We start from the raw sequence: 15,404 nt of genomic DNA on the forward strand, positions 1-15,404 counted from the left end.
CCTAAGCCCACAAGGAGCCATGTTCTGGAGGTGCCTTTGGTGGCCCCAAGCAGCCCTGAGAACTGCCAAGTTGAAGCTGCTTTTATTCTGTTTTAAAATAAAATAGTGATCACATTCCCAAGGTGTGGAGACACCCCTCCCCTCCACGAATTAGTCTCAGCTTTCCCAGCCACTCAGCAAAGGATCCAAAGGAATTTTCCACCCATGGCTTATGCAGAGCAAATCCTGGTGCACAACAGGGTGTCCGCCTCACTTCCAGGCAAGAGTTCTCATCTCCCTCTTTGTAGCACTCACATCTTCCCAACTTGCCTCCCCTAGGGCCCCAAGGTGCTGACAAGGAGCCTTTGTCTCCCACTTCCCGGCCTCCATGCCCTTTGCCAAGAACCCTGGCCATGACGTCTCTGCTGATGCAGGTTTCCAAGGCTCATTTTGTAACCATAAGCAGAGATCTTTGAAACCGCTGCCTCGCTGAGCCATGAGAACCATCACTGTCAACCCTCAGGGTCCTCTCCATCCCTTACTTTGCCCCAGCCTCCCAACAACAGTGAGGACCGCCCCTACCTCACAGGTGAGTAAACTGAAACTCAGAGAGGTCAAGCAACTTGCCCAAGATCACACAGCTAGAAAATGGAGGAGCTAGGACTTCAACCTAAAAGCCATCTTCAATGTGTGATGGTTAAGGGTATAGGTTCTGAAGACAGACCACCTGAGTTCAAAAGCCAGCTCTGTCATTTACTCCCTGTAAGACCTCTTTGTTGCTTAAATTCTTTCCTCAGTTTCCCAATCTGTAAAATGGAGCAATACATGCCTCACAAAGTACATACCTCATAAATAGTATATACCTTATTAAGTTAGTATTACGATATAAGAGAAGGAATATAAACAGCTAGAACAATAATACCTGGCCCGTGGTAAGTTCTCAGTATATTATCCATTGTTATTATTGTTGTTGTTGTTGAGTATAATTATGAATCTTACCATTATATGACTTGGCCTCAGACATAAATGTGGCATGATTGTAAGGAAGTATGGTTTAAAAACAAAACAAAACAAAAACCTCCTCTCAGAATTTCTTTCACACTGAGGTATAAATATCTGATGACATATTACACATTTCTCATTCTTACATTCAATAAACCTTACTGAGCACATATTGCCTGCCAGGTATCAGGCTGGGAGATAGAATACAAAGATATAGTTCCCACTCCCAAGAAACCCAAAGCCAAGTAAGAGCGACAGACAATGAGCAAATCACTACAGAGTAAGCCCAGGGCTGGGGGACCAGTCGGCATAGTATCAACTCCAGCTGCCAAGTCAGGGAAGGCTGCCTGGATACAGTGAAATTTGAAAGACAAGCAGGAGTTGGCCAGTGGGCACCCCAGGCTGAAGTAACTTCAGAGGCACAAAAGCATTGCACTTTCACATGATACAGCTGGAGAAGAAGGTTGTGAACTGAGTTGGGATTTAAAGCTGTGATGGTGGAAACTCAGGCACTGTGTGGAGTAAAGGTAGAGTTTCAGCCAGAACATATGGACCCCAGTGTCTCCCTAAAATCCCAAAGGGTTGGCATGACTAGGGGACGAAGCCCTGAGCTTCCCTCCCCAAGCCCTGGGAGGTATGCACCAGGTAAGGGGTGCTTTCTCCTGAGCTCCAGCAGGAGTTCCAACCCATTCCAGGGATCTGGGACTCAGATTTAACATCCCAGCCCTCAGACTGTGAATACCTCTCCCCTACATTTAGAAAGAGCCAAAAGTGCCAGTCCACCTCCCAAGCCCTTCATATAACATATACCTGATTACCCAAAAGCAAAGATTTCTCCTTCCTTCCCTCCTTCTTCCATCTTCCCCTCAGCCTCTTCCTCCTCCATGTCTCCTTCTGTGGACAGAATCACAGACACCTGTTCCACTTTGGCCTTCCTCTCCCCAGCTCCCACCCTCCAGGAACCTGAGCCAGCAGCTTAGGACAAACCAGGTCCTCAGGTCACACCCACATCCACACTGGCTCCACCCACCCTCCTGCTCATTCATTCCTTCTACAAGAGGAATAGAAACTGGACCCCAGAAACTCCAGCACAGCCATATTCAAAGAAACACAGTCCAGCAACCAAAAGTGCTTGTAAACCTTTGAAATCTTTACTGCCACTTCTCAAAGTGCAACAGGATGGTGTTGTAGTGGATGTTTTTGGTGCCCAGTCTGGGTCCTCTTCACTAGCAGGGTCCCCCATCTGCCAGCTGCAGGGAATATTAGATGCTAACAGCTCACAGCTGCCCTCTCCTCCTAAGAATTGCCCTCAGCAGAGCAGGAGCTGCCTCTCCCTGGCTGCCACAGGGCACAATGCTCACTCCACGGGTCCCCATGGGATCAGACTGAAGATAGTCTCACCTGAGGCCATATCCTCAATAACCCCTTCCCTCATTCCCCTTCTCCTGAGAGCACAGCTTGGACTGGAGGAGGCAAGTGAGGTACTTGCCTTGAGTGCAAACTTAGGGAGGAGGGTTGCCAAAAACCTCACTCATCCAAAAAATAATAATGTAATGCAACATTTTTTCAAAATCAAATTTACAGCTATGCAGGAGGCTAAGGCGGGCAGATCAATTGAGCCCAGGAGGTCAAGGCTGCAGTGAGCTATGATCATACCACTGTACTCCAGCCTGGGTGACAGAGTGAGACCCTGTCTCCAAAAAAAAATAATAAATAAATAATAAAAATTAATGCAAAATATTGCATGATGAGCAAAACATCAAAATAAAGATGGGATCCCATCCTGCACTTTCATGCATCTGTGTCACTCACCACCCCCTAACTCTGACTCTGCTGAGAGCACACCCTAACACAGAACATGCACCCAAATCCCTGTCTCAGGCTCTGCTTCAGGGAAACCTGATCTGAGACAGGGATCCAGATCAGAACCCACTGCAGGGGTTCTTAGAATGTACTTTGACTCATTCCTCTCCTCTGTATTCCCTGATGCCCTTCCCCAGCTCATCCCCACACAGCCCTCTTCCAGCCAAGGTTCTCTCTCTGCTCACTGCCCTGACTGAACTGGGAATTGAGCACATATGGTGATACAGTTTGAATATCTGTCCCCTCCAAATCTCATGTTGAAATCTGATCTCCAGTGTTGGAGGTAGGGCCTAAGGGCAGTGTCTGGGTCATAGGGGTGGATCCCTCCTGACTGTATTGGTGCTATCCTCCAAGTAATGAGTGAGTTGTCTATTAGTTCCCACAAGAATTGATTGTTTAAAAGGAAGAGGTTGAGGGGAAGGTCGAAGAAGGGAGGGGAGAAAGGATAAATCTTTGCTTTTAGGTAATCAGGCATATGTTACATGAGGGGCTTGGGAGGTGGGCTGGCACTTTTGGCTCTTTCTAAATGTGGAGGGAGAAGTGGTCACAGTCTGAGGGCTAGGATGTTAAATCTGAGTCCCAGATCCCTGGAACGGGTTGGAACTCCTGCTGGAGCTCAGGAGAAAGCACCCCTTACCTGGCGCATACCTCCCAGGGCTTGGGGAGGGAAGCTCAGGGCTTTGTCCCCTAGTCATGCCAACCCTTTGGGATTTTAGGGAGACACTGGGGTCCATATGTTCTGGCTGAAACTCTACCTTTACTCCACACAGTGCCTGAGTTTCCACCATCACAGCTTTAAATCCCAACTCAGTTCACAACCTTCTTCTCCAGCTGTATCATGTGAAAGTGCAATGCTTTTGTGCCTCTGAAGTTACTTCAGCCTGGGGTGCCCACTGGCCAACTCCTGCTTGTCCTTCAAATTTCACTTTGTCCGGGCAGCCTTCCCTGACTTGGCAGCTGGAGTTGATACTATGCCAACAGGTTCCCCTAGCACCCTGGGCTTACTCTATTAGTTCCCACAAGAACTGATGGTTTAAAAGAGCCTGGCACCTTCCTTTCCTCTCTCCCTCCTCTCCTCATGTGATGCTGCCTCCCCTTCCCCTTCCACCATGAATGGATGCTCCCTGAAGCCATCACCAGAAGCAGATGCTGGTTCCATGCTGCTTGTGCAGCCTGCAGAACCATGAGCAAAATAAACCTCTTTTCTTAGTAAATTACCCAGCCTTGGGTATTCTTTTATAGCAACACAAAATGGACTAAGACACATGATAATCATTTCATCCAGTTGCCACAGCTGGGCACCTACTATGTGCCAGGTGCATTCTCCCCCTGCAATCCAGCCTTGGATCTAGCAGCAGATACCTTTCCCTCCACACCTCATTCTCTCAAATTCCCCCTTCAGCCAGACAGTGCCCACCTGAATCCCCCACTGAGCTCAAAGAAGCCCAAGAGACCAGCTTAGTTCAGTCAACTTCACGCCTTGGGATTTCATGAACTGGTTACATTTCCCACAAATTTTTGAGACTGTCATAGAGTTGCCACCTTTCTACATTTGCCAAGTAAGGACACTGAAAAACTAAAACCATCCTTTACCATCACCACCACTTCAGAAAAGAAACAACACATTAATACCCACGAAAATAGGTGAGACATAGACTCATCTTTTTCAGTTGAAAATGTTTCACTTTATGAAAAGCTTACTCTGCTATCTGTGATTTTCCCTTTTTTATTTTATTTATGTATTTATGTATTTATGTATTTATTTATTTATTTAGGCTTATCTGCAGACTGGTAAAAATGTGGACACAGATAGGCTCCAGTGGGCTGGGGTTGTCAACCCTTCTGTTTGACATTGGGGGAAACTAAGACCCAAAGGACAGCTTGCCTTCCCCATTCAAACCCTAGCCCTCGAATGTTTCCCTGAGGGAACCTGAGGAATGAACAAGGTGCAGTGGAGACAGGAAGGCTGAGTTTTAGTCCTGACTCTGCTCCAAATGTTCCGTGAACCTGCACAAGTTTCTGCCCCTCTCTGAACCACGAGGCTGCAAATCTTCAGATGACACTGAGCTGGAAGTTGCCATCTGGTCCAACGTGTAGGACTTGGGGTGCAGTCCCTGCCTGAGCTCACAAACAAGCTTGGCTGGAGAAACAGGTCTGGATGCCAGTCCTCTTTCTCTGATATCCAATCTAGCGCCTCAGTTTCCTCTTCTGGAAATGAGTTCTTTGATCATTGCCAACTCCAGACTGCCACACAGTGGCACAGGGGCCAAGGGAAGAGAACTGGCAACAGCTAAGCCACCTGGAGGAAGAGGCTGGCCCCACAGCCAAGGACCTCTGATAAGAGGCACACAGGACTACTTCCAGCTCCAGAGAGACCAGGGGTCTACAGTCCAGGCCTGGCAGATCCCCTCCCTGTCAGAGACCCAGCCAAGGCCAGAGGTCTAGGGCTCCAGCAGGGAGACCCCAGAGTTTACATCTCTGGGCAAAACCAGGCATTTATCTGTCCCCAATGGAAAGGTACTTGGGGTCCCTGGTGACGACTGGGTTCTTGGTGGTCTCTTTTTTCTGGGAGCTGGATGTGATCACACTTGTTGTAGAACAAGCACATCTCAGCTGTCCAGGAAATGTGGCCTGGCTGCCCAGACACAGATGTAGGGGGGCAGATAGGAACAGGGCTCACCAAAGGGGCATCTTTTCAAGTGTTGTAGTGAAGGCTGCCTGGATTCAAGCCCTGGCTCTGCCGCTTACCAGCTGTGTGACCTTGGGCAAGTCGCTTAACCTCCCTGTGTCCCTATTCCCTCCAATATACAATGGAGAGGTGAGGGGAAGAGGATCCTATCATATGGGAGCACTCCCCTCAGACCTGAAAATCCATGAGTTCTCTACTCCAAGTTTCTCCAAACAAGCCATGCAGACAGGAAGCCAGAGCACAGACGAGGCGCCTCTCCCTGGAGCTGACCCAAAGACTTCTGAGGGGCTCCATTTTCATCTTTAAATGCATGGGCCTATTACGGCGCTGAATGCAAAGTTCCCAAGCTATTTTTTTAAAGCATGTGCCCTCAAAATAATTGTATGCAGTTTAAAAATAAAACACATGGCCTTGAAATAATTTTAGTAAGGGTTTGGTTTTCCCTAAGGGAAAGAGATCCTATTCCCTCGGGGCTGAGGGTGCACCCTTCTGCTGTTGGGCTCACTTGTTCATTTCCTTGCAAGTGTTTACTGAGCACCCACAATGTGCTGGGTGCAGAGGTGGTGGGTGGCCTGAGCACACTTCCTCCCACAGCCTCCAGTCTGACCACAGCCAGGTCCCAGAGGGAAGAAACCAGCAAGAACCCTGTCAATACCCAGGGCCTTGAGAACCCTCCCACCGGGAATAAGTGCTTGGTTTTGCCCAAAGTTGCTGCACTCAATCTCTGGAAGACCACAGCTGGTTCACAGCACTTGCTACAGAAGAAAGAGGGCGAGAGGAAAAGGAGGAGGGAGAGGGAGACGGGGCAGCAGAGACAGGGCAGCAGAGTCCGGGCAGTGGGAGGTGCACTGGGAGGACAGGGATCAGGCAGCCTGAAGTTGCCCCCAGCATTTCCAGAGGGCTCCCAGACACCACCACCCCTCGGGGAGCCAGAAGACACCCAGACAAGCCTTATGAGTCGTTCTGGAAACTTGTCCTGGGGACCTGCCTTGGACTGTGGCTTCCTTCATTTCACCCCTGTCCACTCTCAATCACCTGAGAGGATGAAGATCAGAGCCACAGAGCTTCTTACTAAATCCACATCGTGGCTGGGGATATGGGTAGCTGGTAACAAAATAGCTCAGGCTGCACACTCACTAAGCGCAGCCCTGTGTAGACTCCTGGCAGGTGCAAGGCAACTTGCACCCCTACTGTTATCAGCCCAATTCCAACTTCCCCAATGGGTAAATAGCTGGCTGTGGCAAATACCAAAAATATTTAAATAGCTGGCTGTTGCAAATTCCAAAAGCAAGAAAAGAAATAAAGCATACCCTCCCACAGATCCATCTCCCCCTGCCCCACCCAGACAACCCTATGAGGCAACATCATCCTTACACCCATTTTACAGTTGAGGAAACTGAGGCAATCAAGCAAGGAAGTCAAGGAATTTGAAGCCAAGCCACCAAATTCCAGAGGCTTTGACCGTCTTGCCATCCTGCCTCTCTAAACACACCTGGATAAAATGCACTTCTACCCACACCAGCGCAGCCACCAACACCACATCCTCTCCCAGTTCTCACTTCCACTCCCTGAACAAGGAGGAGAGGAAAGTGAGTTGAAAGACAGTTTTACCAGTTCCGCAGAGAGTGGCAAGGACCCCAGGCTCCTCATCCAGGGCACAGGACATGTTGGGGTAACCAGTCCTACCCCCAGGCTCTGTCAGAAATGCTGGCGGGTGGGCGCGCAGTGTAGACATGAGTGCGCCAAGATTGGGACACTCACCTCCGTGACCTCCCAGGCCTGCCCTATTTCTCTGCACTCTGCTAACATGCAGCTTTGTCATTTTTTTTTAAGGTAACCCAATTCTGGCCATTCTGTCTACAAGAAAAGGGAGGAACAGAGAGGCCCCAATGGAGGTGCGAGCTAAGTTGGAACTACAAACTTCTATGAAATTGACTCAGTAGTTTTCTTTCCCCAGGTCCTTGCAGCAGAGGAGGCTGTGGCTTGCTTGTCTCTGAGAAGATCCCCAACCAAAAGCTTCCCCTTCCCTGTGTTTATGTCTGCAGCACTGGAATGTCCCCAACCCTGAGCACTGTCTGCTGGCTTAAGGCATCCTGCTCCCAAACCTTCCACTCCAGCAAGCTATCATCAGTTGCAAACACCTCAGTGTGAGTGAGTTTATTGCTTTGGTTTCCAACTGGCCATCTGGATGAGAACAGGCTTCTGAGGCAATGGGCCATGACACTGATGAGTCAAGCCATGGAAGATGAAGAGACAGTCCCATCATAAAGGCCATAATCGGTATAGAAAGGGTCTGCAGCAAAGGAAAGGCAGAAAGGCCTGGAAATCACAGGGGAGGATTCATGGACTCTGGAGAAGGGGACTGGGAGAACAGGGTCAGCCTGGGCGACGTGGCCTTGGGCACTCAGCTGATGTCTTTGAGCTTCAGTCTCTGAACCTCGTCATGCACAGGGGAAAGCTGGCTGCTAAGGGGCTGGGGGCTAGAGCAGAGGAGATGATTGCAGAATTCAATCACATTTCAGAAAGTATTTCCCAAGGACCTTGCATGCACCCTGCCTTATTTTAAGTGCAAGGAAGTCTTCAGCATGCTTCTTTTACAAGGGATCTACTAAGCACTGGTTCCACTGCTATGTGATTTTCCATGGATTCGCTGATTTAATCCTCACCACAAAACTCATGGCAGATCCTGTCATCAACTCTAATTTATAAGTGAAAAAACTGAGGCTGAGAGAGAGAGAGAGAGAATGATCCAGGATCACCCAGCTGGTAATCAAGGGACTCAGGATTTGAACTCAGGTCTAACTCCAAACATGGAACTGTAACATGATAGAACCCAACAAAGAGCAAAGAGCTACAGCTGCTAGAGGGTGGCTGCCTTTCAAAGACAGAGAGGAAGGTTGGCTAAGAAAGATGTCCTGAGGCCAGGCACAGTGGCTCATGCCTATAACTCCTTCACTTTTGGAGGCCAAGGGAGGAGGATCACTTGAAGCCAGGAGTTTGAGACCAGCCTGGGCAACATGGTGAGACCCTGCCTCTATAAAACATTTTAAAAATTAGCTGGGCATGATGGCACATGCCTATAGTCCTAGCTAACTTGGGAGGCTGAAGTGGGAGGATGGCTTGAGCTCAGGAGTTCAAGGCTACAGTGAGTCATGATTGCACCGCTGCACTCCAGCCTGGGCAACAGAGTGAGACCCTATCTCTTAAAAGAGAGAAAGAGATGTTGTGAATTCGAGAATGAAGGAGTGAGTGAACACAGATCATCTCTCTGGGCCTCCGTTTCCCTGGCTATAAAATAGGACTGTTTTTCCCACTGCCCACACATCTGATGAGTGTCTGTGAAGCCAGCAGATAGGTACTTGGCTTATAAACAGCCTGTTGTGATCAGCCAAGCAGCCAAGAGGTAGGACTGGTCCCAGAGGACAATCTTGAAGGCGGGAAGCAGGACTGGGCAGCAGCCCTGCCTGAACTCCACGGGTGAAGGCTACCTGTCCCTTCAGGTGGTGGAACCAACACAAAAGGCTCTTGGAAGGAAGAACGAGGAGGTGCAGTGGGCTTCCTGGGCCCCAGGAAAATGTGAAACACCAGACGGGGTGGGATGGGGCTGAGAAAGTGTGGATCAGAGGCCAGCCTTCCAGGACACAGAGGATGTTCAGGGTCCCAGCCTGACAATCTCCTCCCGGGAGACCTGTCAGAAACCCTGTGATGGGGAAGGGAGGGTGTCTCCCCACCAGCTGGCCTCACAGGCTGCTCACAGCAGTTCTCTCCCCTCCCCAGAGTCGTGTTTATGATTTCCTGATTTCCTTCACATCTGAGGCTTTTTATGGGGGGAGAGGGAAAAACAGTAAAAGAAAGGCCTGTTTAGGCCAGACAGGGCCAGCTTCCCCCGGGAAAAGTGAGGCCAGCAAGTCAAGGTCTCCACCCAGTCCCTACCATGTCTTTTGGCCAAGGCAGGAAGTCGTAAGGGAAAAGCTTGGAACGAAACTATGGCTTTGGCATTGCCTACAACCGGCATTTCTTAGCCTTTCATGGTTCAAGAATGCTGATCTCCCGCGTCCCTTCCCCACCAGGCCAGCCCCCTGACACCAAGGCCATGTTTTATTTTTTAGCCCCAACTCCGGGCCACACGTGATTTCGTTTAAGCCCCACAACACTTCAGTGAGGAAAGCCCTTTTATGATCCTCTTCGTAAAGTTGAGGAAACTGAGGCTCAGAGCAGTTAAGCAACTCTTCTGAGGCCTCCCAGCCAGCACGCGGCTGAAATGGGTTTCAAAAGAGGTCTGGAGAAAGCGGAGCAGCTGCCTCTATCTACCCAGTGGCCATCCCTTCTGACTCAAGGGAAGCCCTTTTTCTTCATGACCTAAATCCCTGACAGCTGAAGAGGCCCCCTGTGAGTTGAGTCTGTCATAAAAGAGACTGAAAATTGCCTGCACTCCCTGAAGACCTGTTCTTGACGTCAGTCAGCCGTATCTCCCCATAGCTAGGAGGCCGGGGGGCCCTTTAATGCCCAGCCTGGGTTAGTCTGGCTGCCGCAGCTGGTGGCCGAGTCTGCCTCTCTCCAGTAAAGACATCACCAAACGGCCTTGGACAACCCAAAGGTGCCATCTTAAGTCAACTCTCCTTTAGGATTAAACTGAAAGGAAATACCTCATTTCCTCCCAGCCTTTATGCCTAGGTCCATCAGCAAGTCCTGGGAGTGGTGGGAGGGGGACCCACCATTCAATCAAGAAAGCCAGCAGTGGAGAGAAAGATTCTCTTCTCCAAGCTGGTTTATGGGCCAGACAACCCATGAGATAAAGCCACAAACCAGCATGCCCACTAGAATTTCAAACTTAATTAGCTTCGGGTTGTCTGGAATCTTCCATTGTCCAAATGTTCAAATTTAATCAACTGAGTTTGGAGAGGGCAAGGGTTGGAGGTAGCAGGATGCTGTTCCCATGAAATAAAGCACATTGGACTACCTGGAAAATTGGGTGGGGCCTTCAAGGCCCTGAGGAGCATTCCGACCCCCTCCTGCCATCCCTGCTTCCTGCCCACCATGCCAGACTCCCTGCACTCATCAAGTCTCTGGATCTGTGTTCATGCAGCTCTCCCTGCCTAAAATCTCTCTTATGTCTAGCCAACTGCTCCTATAAGCAACTGAAGGCCAATTCACCCTTTGAACACAGCTCGAATATGTGCTTCCTTCTCGAAGCACTATTTCCTGGCTTCCCCAGTGAAAGCTACTCCACTTCACTCCTGCAGTACTTTGCACACTAAATGTATCAAGCAGACATAAATGGGAGGGTATTTAACAATAAGCACTTGGTAAAAATGGCCCAGTAGTCACTTACTGTTCTGAATGGATGATGAATGGAATCATCATGGGTGACTGTGACCTGTGAGCAAAATTTTCCCCAAGCACCCAACATTAAAGCCAACCTTCTGGCCAGATGGGCCTCCACTCTGTCTGTTTACTCACCTGTCTCCCACTCAACGGGAGCTCCCTGTATCCCATGCTCCTAGCACACAGTTAGTGCTCAGTAAATGCTTGTGAAGTGAACGGAGGCTCCTTTAAACAAATCCTTTTTGAGTTTCAGTTTTCCCATCTGAAAAATGGGAATGTAGACTAACTTAGGGTGACAAATGATTATCTCAGATGGCCACTGTCATTCGTTGTTTTAAGATGAAGATTGTCTTTAAAGATAGACTCTAACATCCCACCCTGCCCCAATACTCACATGTCACGCCTCCCATCAAGAAGTGGACTCTATTTCTCCTCCCCTTGAATCTGCACTGGCATGGTGAGTTGCTGTGACCAACAGAAAGCCAACAGAAAGTGGTAGAAGTGATGCTGTGCTAGTCCCAACCTAGATCTCTAGATGCCATCAGCTTCTGCTATCATTGTTGCAGAGCCCTGAGCCTCCTGGTAGAAAAATCCAAGCAGTTCTGCTGGAGAGATGGGCTACATAGAGAGAGAGAGAGAGAGAAAGAGAGCACACAAGTTCCGGGATGTGAGATCATCTTATATATCCCAGCCCCAGTCATGCTCCCGGCTGAATGCAGCCCATGAGTAATGCAGCCAACACTATGTGGAGCAGAGATGTACTGTCCCTGCAGAACTCTGCTAAGTTGCATAATTATAAATGAATAAGTCAGTTCAAGCCACTAAATTTGGGGGTGTTTGATCCACAAAGATAAATGACAAAGACGTCTGGGCTCAACTAGAGGAAAAGTCATGACTGATGTGTGATGTCTGCCACAGCACGTGGTGAGGGGTGTGGACTCCCATCCCTGGACTAGATCATGTCAAGGTCAGTGCCAATTCAATTCAATGCCAATTCATGATTCTTCTGGGACCTTCTAGAAATGCAAGTTCCAGATTCAGAGGGAATCCATCCACCATCAGAGAGAACCCCAACAGGGATCCAGTGGGGACCCTGGAAGGATTAAATGAACCAATGAGGTAGCCCCTCTTGGGGCATATAAACAGTGACTTGGAAAGAAAGTAGAGCAGTTGGTAGCAGGACTGGGAGCAGAAAGAGGTGGACATAGGAGACACTGAGCCCCACTGATAGTAGAACAGCTGAATGGGGGCTGCAGGCTCCTGCAGCCTAGGGGACAAAGATAATCCAGCCCTCAGGCCTTCCAGGTCAAACACAAGCCTGGCTGGGCAGCTGGCACCTTCTCCCCTCCTAGTTAGCATCCACATCCTCAAAAACGAACCTCCTTTCTTATAGGGGGGAAGAGAAGGAGCCCTCATGCTCCTTGCAGCCCATGAGCCAGACAAGCATGTCTCCCTAGCATGGGGCAGAGACAGAAAGGTTCTCATAACTAGAAATCACCACTACCTGGGATGGAGAGACTCAAGCTGTAAAGTTAAACTCCTGAGGGATCATTCATTCATGTTGAGCCTCCTACCAGGTGCCAGACACTTAACTCTTGCTATCTCCTTCCATCCTAACAACTACCCTATGTACAACATGCCGCCATCCCCATTTCACAGATGGGAGAACCCCCTCACTCAGAGTCAGCAGGTTCATAAGTGCAGGGACTTGAACGCAATCTAAATGATGCCAAAGCCTGGTTCCTGGGTCAGTCCTGATAATCACTGAATACTCCCTGGTAAAGCCTCACTGCTTGCTAACACTTGCATCCACTCTAATTGGTCAATACTCTGCTGAACCAACTGTCAATAGATGGCCACCTGAACTCCCAATATCTAAATTCGAAATTCAAGAAACAATCAGATGCAGACCAATATCACTGTTAGACAGAATAACAGATCCCCAAAGATGTCCACATACTAATCCCCAGAACCTGTAAATATGTCATCCTACATGGCAAAAGACACTTTGCAGATGTCATTAGGAATCTTGAGATGGTGGGATTACGCTGGATTACCCAGGTGAGCTCAGGGTCTTTAAAAATGAGACAGAGAGGCAGGAGAGTCAAAGTGATTTGATGTGACAAGGACTCAACCTGTGGTTGCTGGCTTTGAAGGCTGGGGAAGGGGACCATGAGTCAAGGAATGTGGCAGCCTCTAGAAGCTGGAAAAGGAGGGCAAACAGATTCTCCCCTAGGGCCTCCAGAAGAGATGCAATCTTTGATTTTAGCCCAGTGAAACCCATTTGGGACTTCTGACCTCCAGAACTAATAAGATAATAAGTTTGTGTTGTTTAAAGCCACTCGGTTTATGGTTATTGTTACAGCAGTAACAGGAAACATATACACTTGCTACCTGAATTCTTACTTCATATAACACTCAGGAATTCATAGATTCTGATAACTGTTCAAACCAATTCAGGTAACAAAGGATGGGCATTTGAGTGTCCCCTGCCCTTATTTCCCACCCCAAGTCATTTACTGAGCACCTACTCCAGGCCAAAGAACATGGCAGACACTCTCTCAACAACCCTGGACAGGAGGAAACTGAGGCCTAAAGAGGTTATATGTATGTGACTTGCACGTGCTCACAAAAACAATAGGTGGCCGGGTGCAGTGGCTCATGCCTGCAATCCTAGCACTTTGGGAGGCCAAGGCAGGTGAATCACTCGAGTCCAGGAGTTCGAGACCAGCTTGGGCAATGTGGTGAGACCCTGTGTGATGGTTAATACTCAGTGTCAACTTGATTGGATTAAAATATAATAAGTATTAATTCTGCGTGTGTCTGTGTGGGTGTTGCCAAAAGAGATTAACATTTGAGTCAGTGGGCTGGGGAAGGCAGATCCACCCTTAATCCGGTGGGTACAATCTAATTAGCTTCCAGAGACTATAAAGCAGGCAGAAAAACCTGAAAAGAAGAGACAGGCCTAGCCTCCCAGCCTACATCTTTCTCCCATGTGGATGCTTCTTGCCCTCGAACATCAGATTCCAAGTTCTCCAGTTTTGGTACTCAGACTGATTCTCCTTGCAGATGGCCTACTGTGGGACCTTGTGATCATGTGAATTAATACTTAATAAGCTCCCCTTTATATATGTAGAGAGAGAACCGTAAGAGAACCCTCTAAGAGAACCCTGACTAATACATCCTGTTTCTACAAAAAATACAAAAACTAGCCAGGCATGGTAATGCATGCCTATAGTCCCACCTCCTCAGGAGGTAGGAGGATTACTTAAGCCCAGGAGGTCAAGGCTGCAAGTGAGCTGTGATCATGTCACTACACTCCAGCCTGGGTGACAGAATGAGATTTTGTCTCAAAAAATAAAAATAAAAAATAAATCAATAGGTATCAAACCCAGGATTAGAACTCACATCTGCCTGACCACAGGGCCTGCCCTCTTCTCACTACACCACACCCTCTCCCCATTGACTTCCTGTTTCTCTGACCCCTGATTTCCAGGAGGAAAAACCAAGTGTGCTCACTGTTGTTTTTGTACCCATCTCCCCACCCACCCACCTCCTTGCACAAGAGCTACCCTCAGCAGGAACCCAGGGCTGGAATCTGAGGACCCACGTCCTATACCCCAAGAAAGCAGAACCGATTCCGACATTCTGCCTGGATAGCAGCTGACCTCCCTGCTGAGTCAGCCACTGGTACTTCCAACATTGCCAGAGACTGTCTATGGTGGAGACAGTGAGGCCCAGGGCGCTCTCCACCAGCAGAGCCCAAGACCTCTCCTTGGGGCCAGACACGGAGACAAGAGACTGGCCCAAATGACATTTTCCAGCCTGGGAACCCAAGATCACAAGGCACCAGATACGCAGATGTGCAAAGGCCAATTTCAAAGCTCACTGTCCCAAAAATAAAAATAGAAATGCCTTCATTGAACTGACCATGTGCTGTACTCAGTGCTTGATGGATATGGACTCATTTAATCTCACCATAACCCTGACAGGCAGGCACTCATAGCATGCGCACCTTATGAATGAGGAAGCTGAGGGGCTCAGGAGGTTAAAGTTCAGAGCTGGGATCTCAACTCTGGAGCACTTGGATCTGGGATCTATCATCACCACAGTGTGCTACCAGCCAACGTCACCCAGACATCAACATTTCTTTCTTTGATAGCACCATGTAGAATTACTGCCTCTTGATTCCATCTGACAGTGCAAGGATTTCTACTTTTTCTCAATCATACCTGTGTCCATTGCTGCAAAAATCTAGAGGTTCTAAAAAGGAATAACTGGTTTCCTGCTATCGCCTGAAACCAGCATGTCCTGAGTCCAGCAGCAGCTCAAAGTGGCTGCCAATAACAGGGGCTCCTCACTGCATCTCAGTCCTGGCCTACGGCCGCCTCCTCAGCAGGGGGTATGGAAAAAGTGCTGGGCTGGAAGCCAGGTGTTTCAAGTCCTAATCTGGCCAAATGATTTTGGGAATGTCACGTAACCAATCAGGGCCTCACTTTCCTCATCTCTCAAATGGGTTCCACAAGGATAGGAATCCTGTCTTTCC

The 15,404-nt window shown here is 48.8% G+C and overlaps 1 protein-coding gene across 7 annotated transcripts in view; it reads right to left on the reverse strand.

Annotated features, from left to right (window-relative positions):
* The window catches only part of CMKLR1 (chemerin chemokine-like receptor 1), a 51,542-nt gene that overhangs the window by 30,811 nt on the left and 5,327 nt on the right, over positions 1-15,404 (reverse strand). For 2 of the 7 annotated variants that reach the window (XM_054444614.2, XM_063646683.1), the window contains exon 2: positions 11,253-11,476. The exons of 3 other annotated variants lie outside the window; for them this stretch is intronic. The gene's annotated coding sequence lies outside the window, so the exon portion shown is untranslated. Of the gene's footprint in view, positions 1-1,791; positions 1,904-10,993; positions 11,121-11,252; positions 11,477-15,404 lie in introns of those variants that run through there. 2 more of the 7 variants (XM_063646681.1, XM_054444618.2) reach the window with 2 other exon arrangements.

Source organism: Pongo pygmaeus, chromosome 10, assembly GCF_028885625.2.
Source record: "Pongo pygmaeus isolate AG05252 chromosome 10, NHGRI_mPonPyg2-v2.0_pri, whole genome shotgun sequence".
NCBI lineage: Eukaryota > Metazoa > Chordata > Mammalia > Primates > Hominidae > Pongo > Pongo pygmaeus.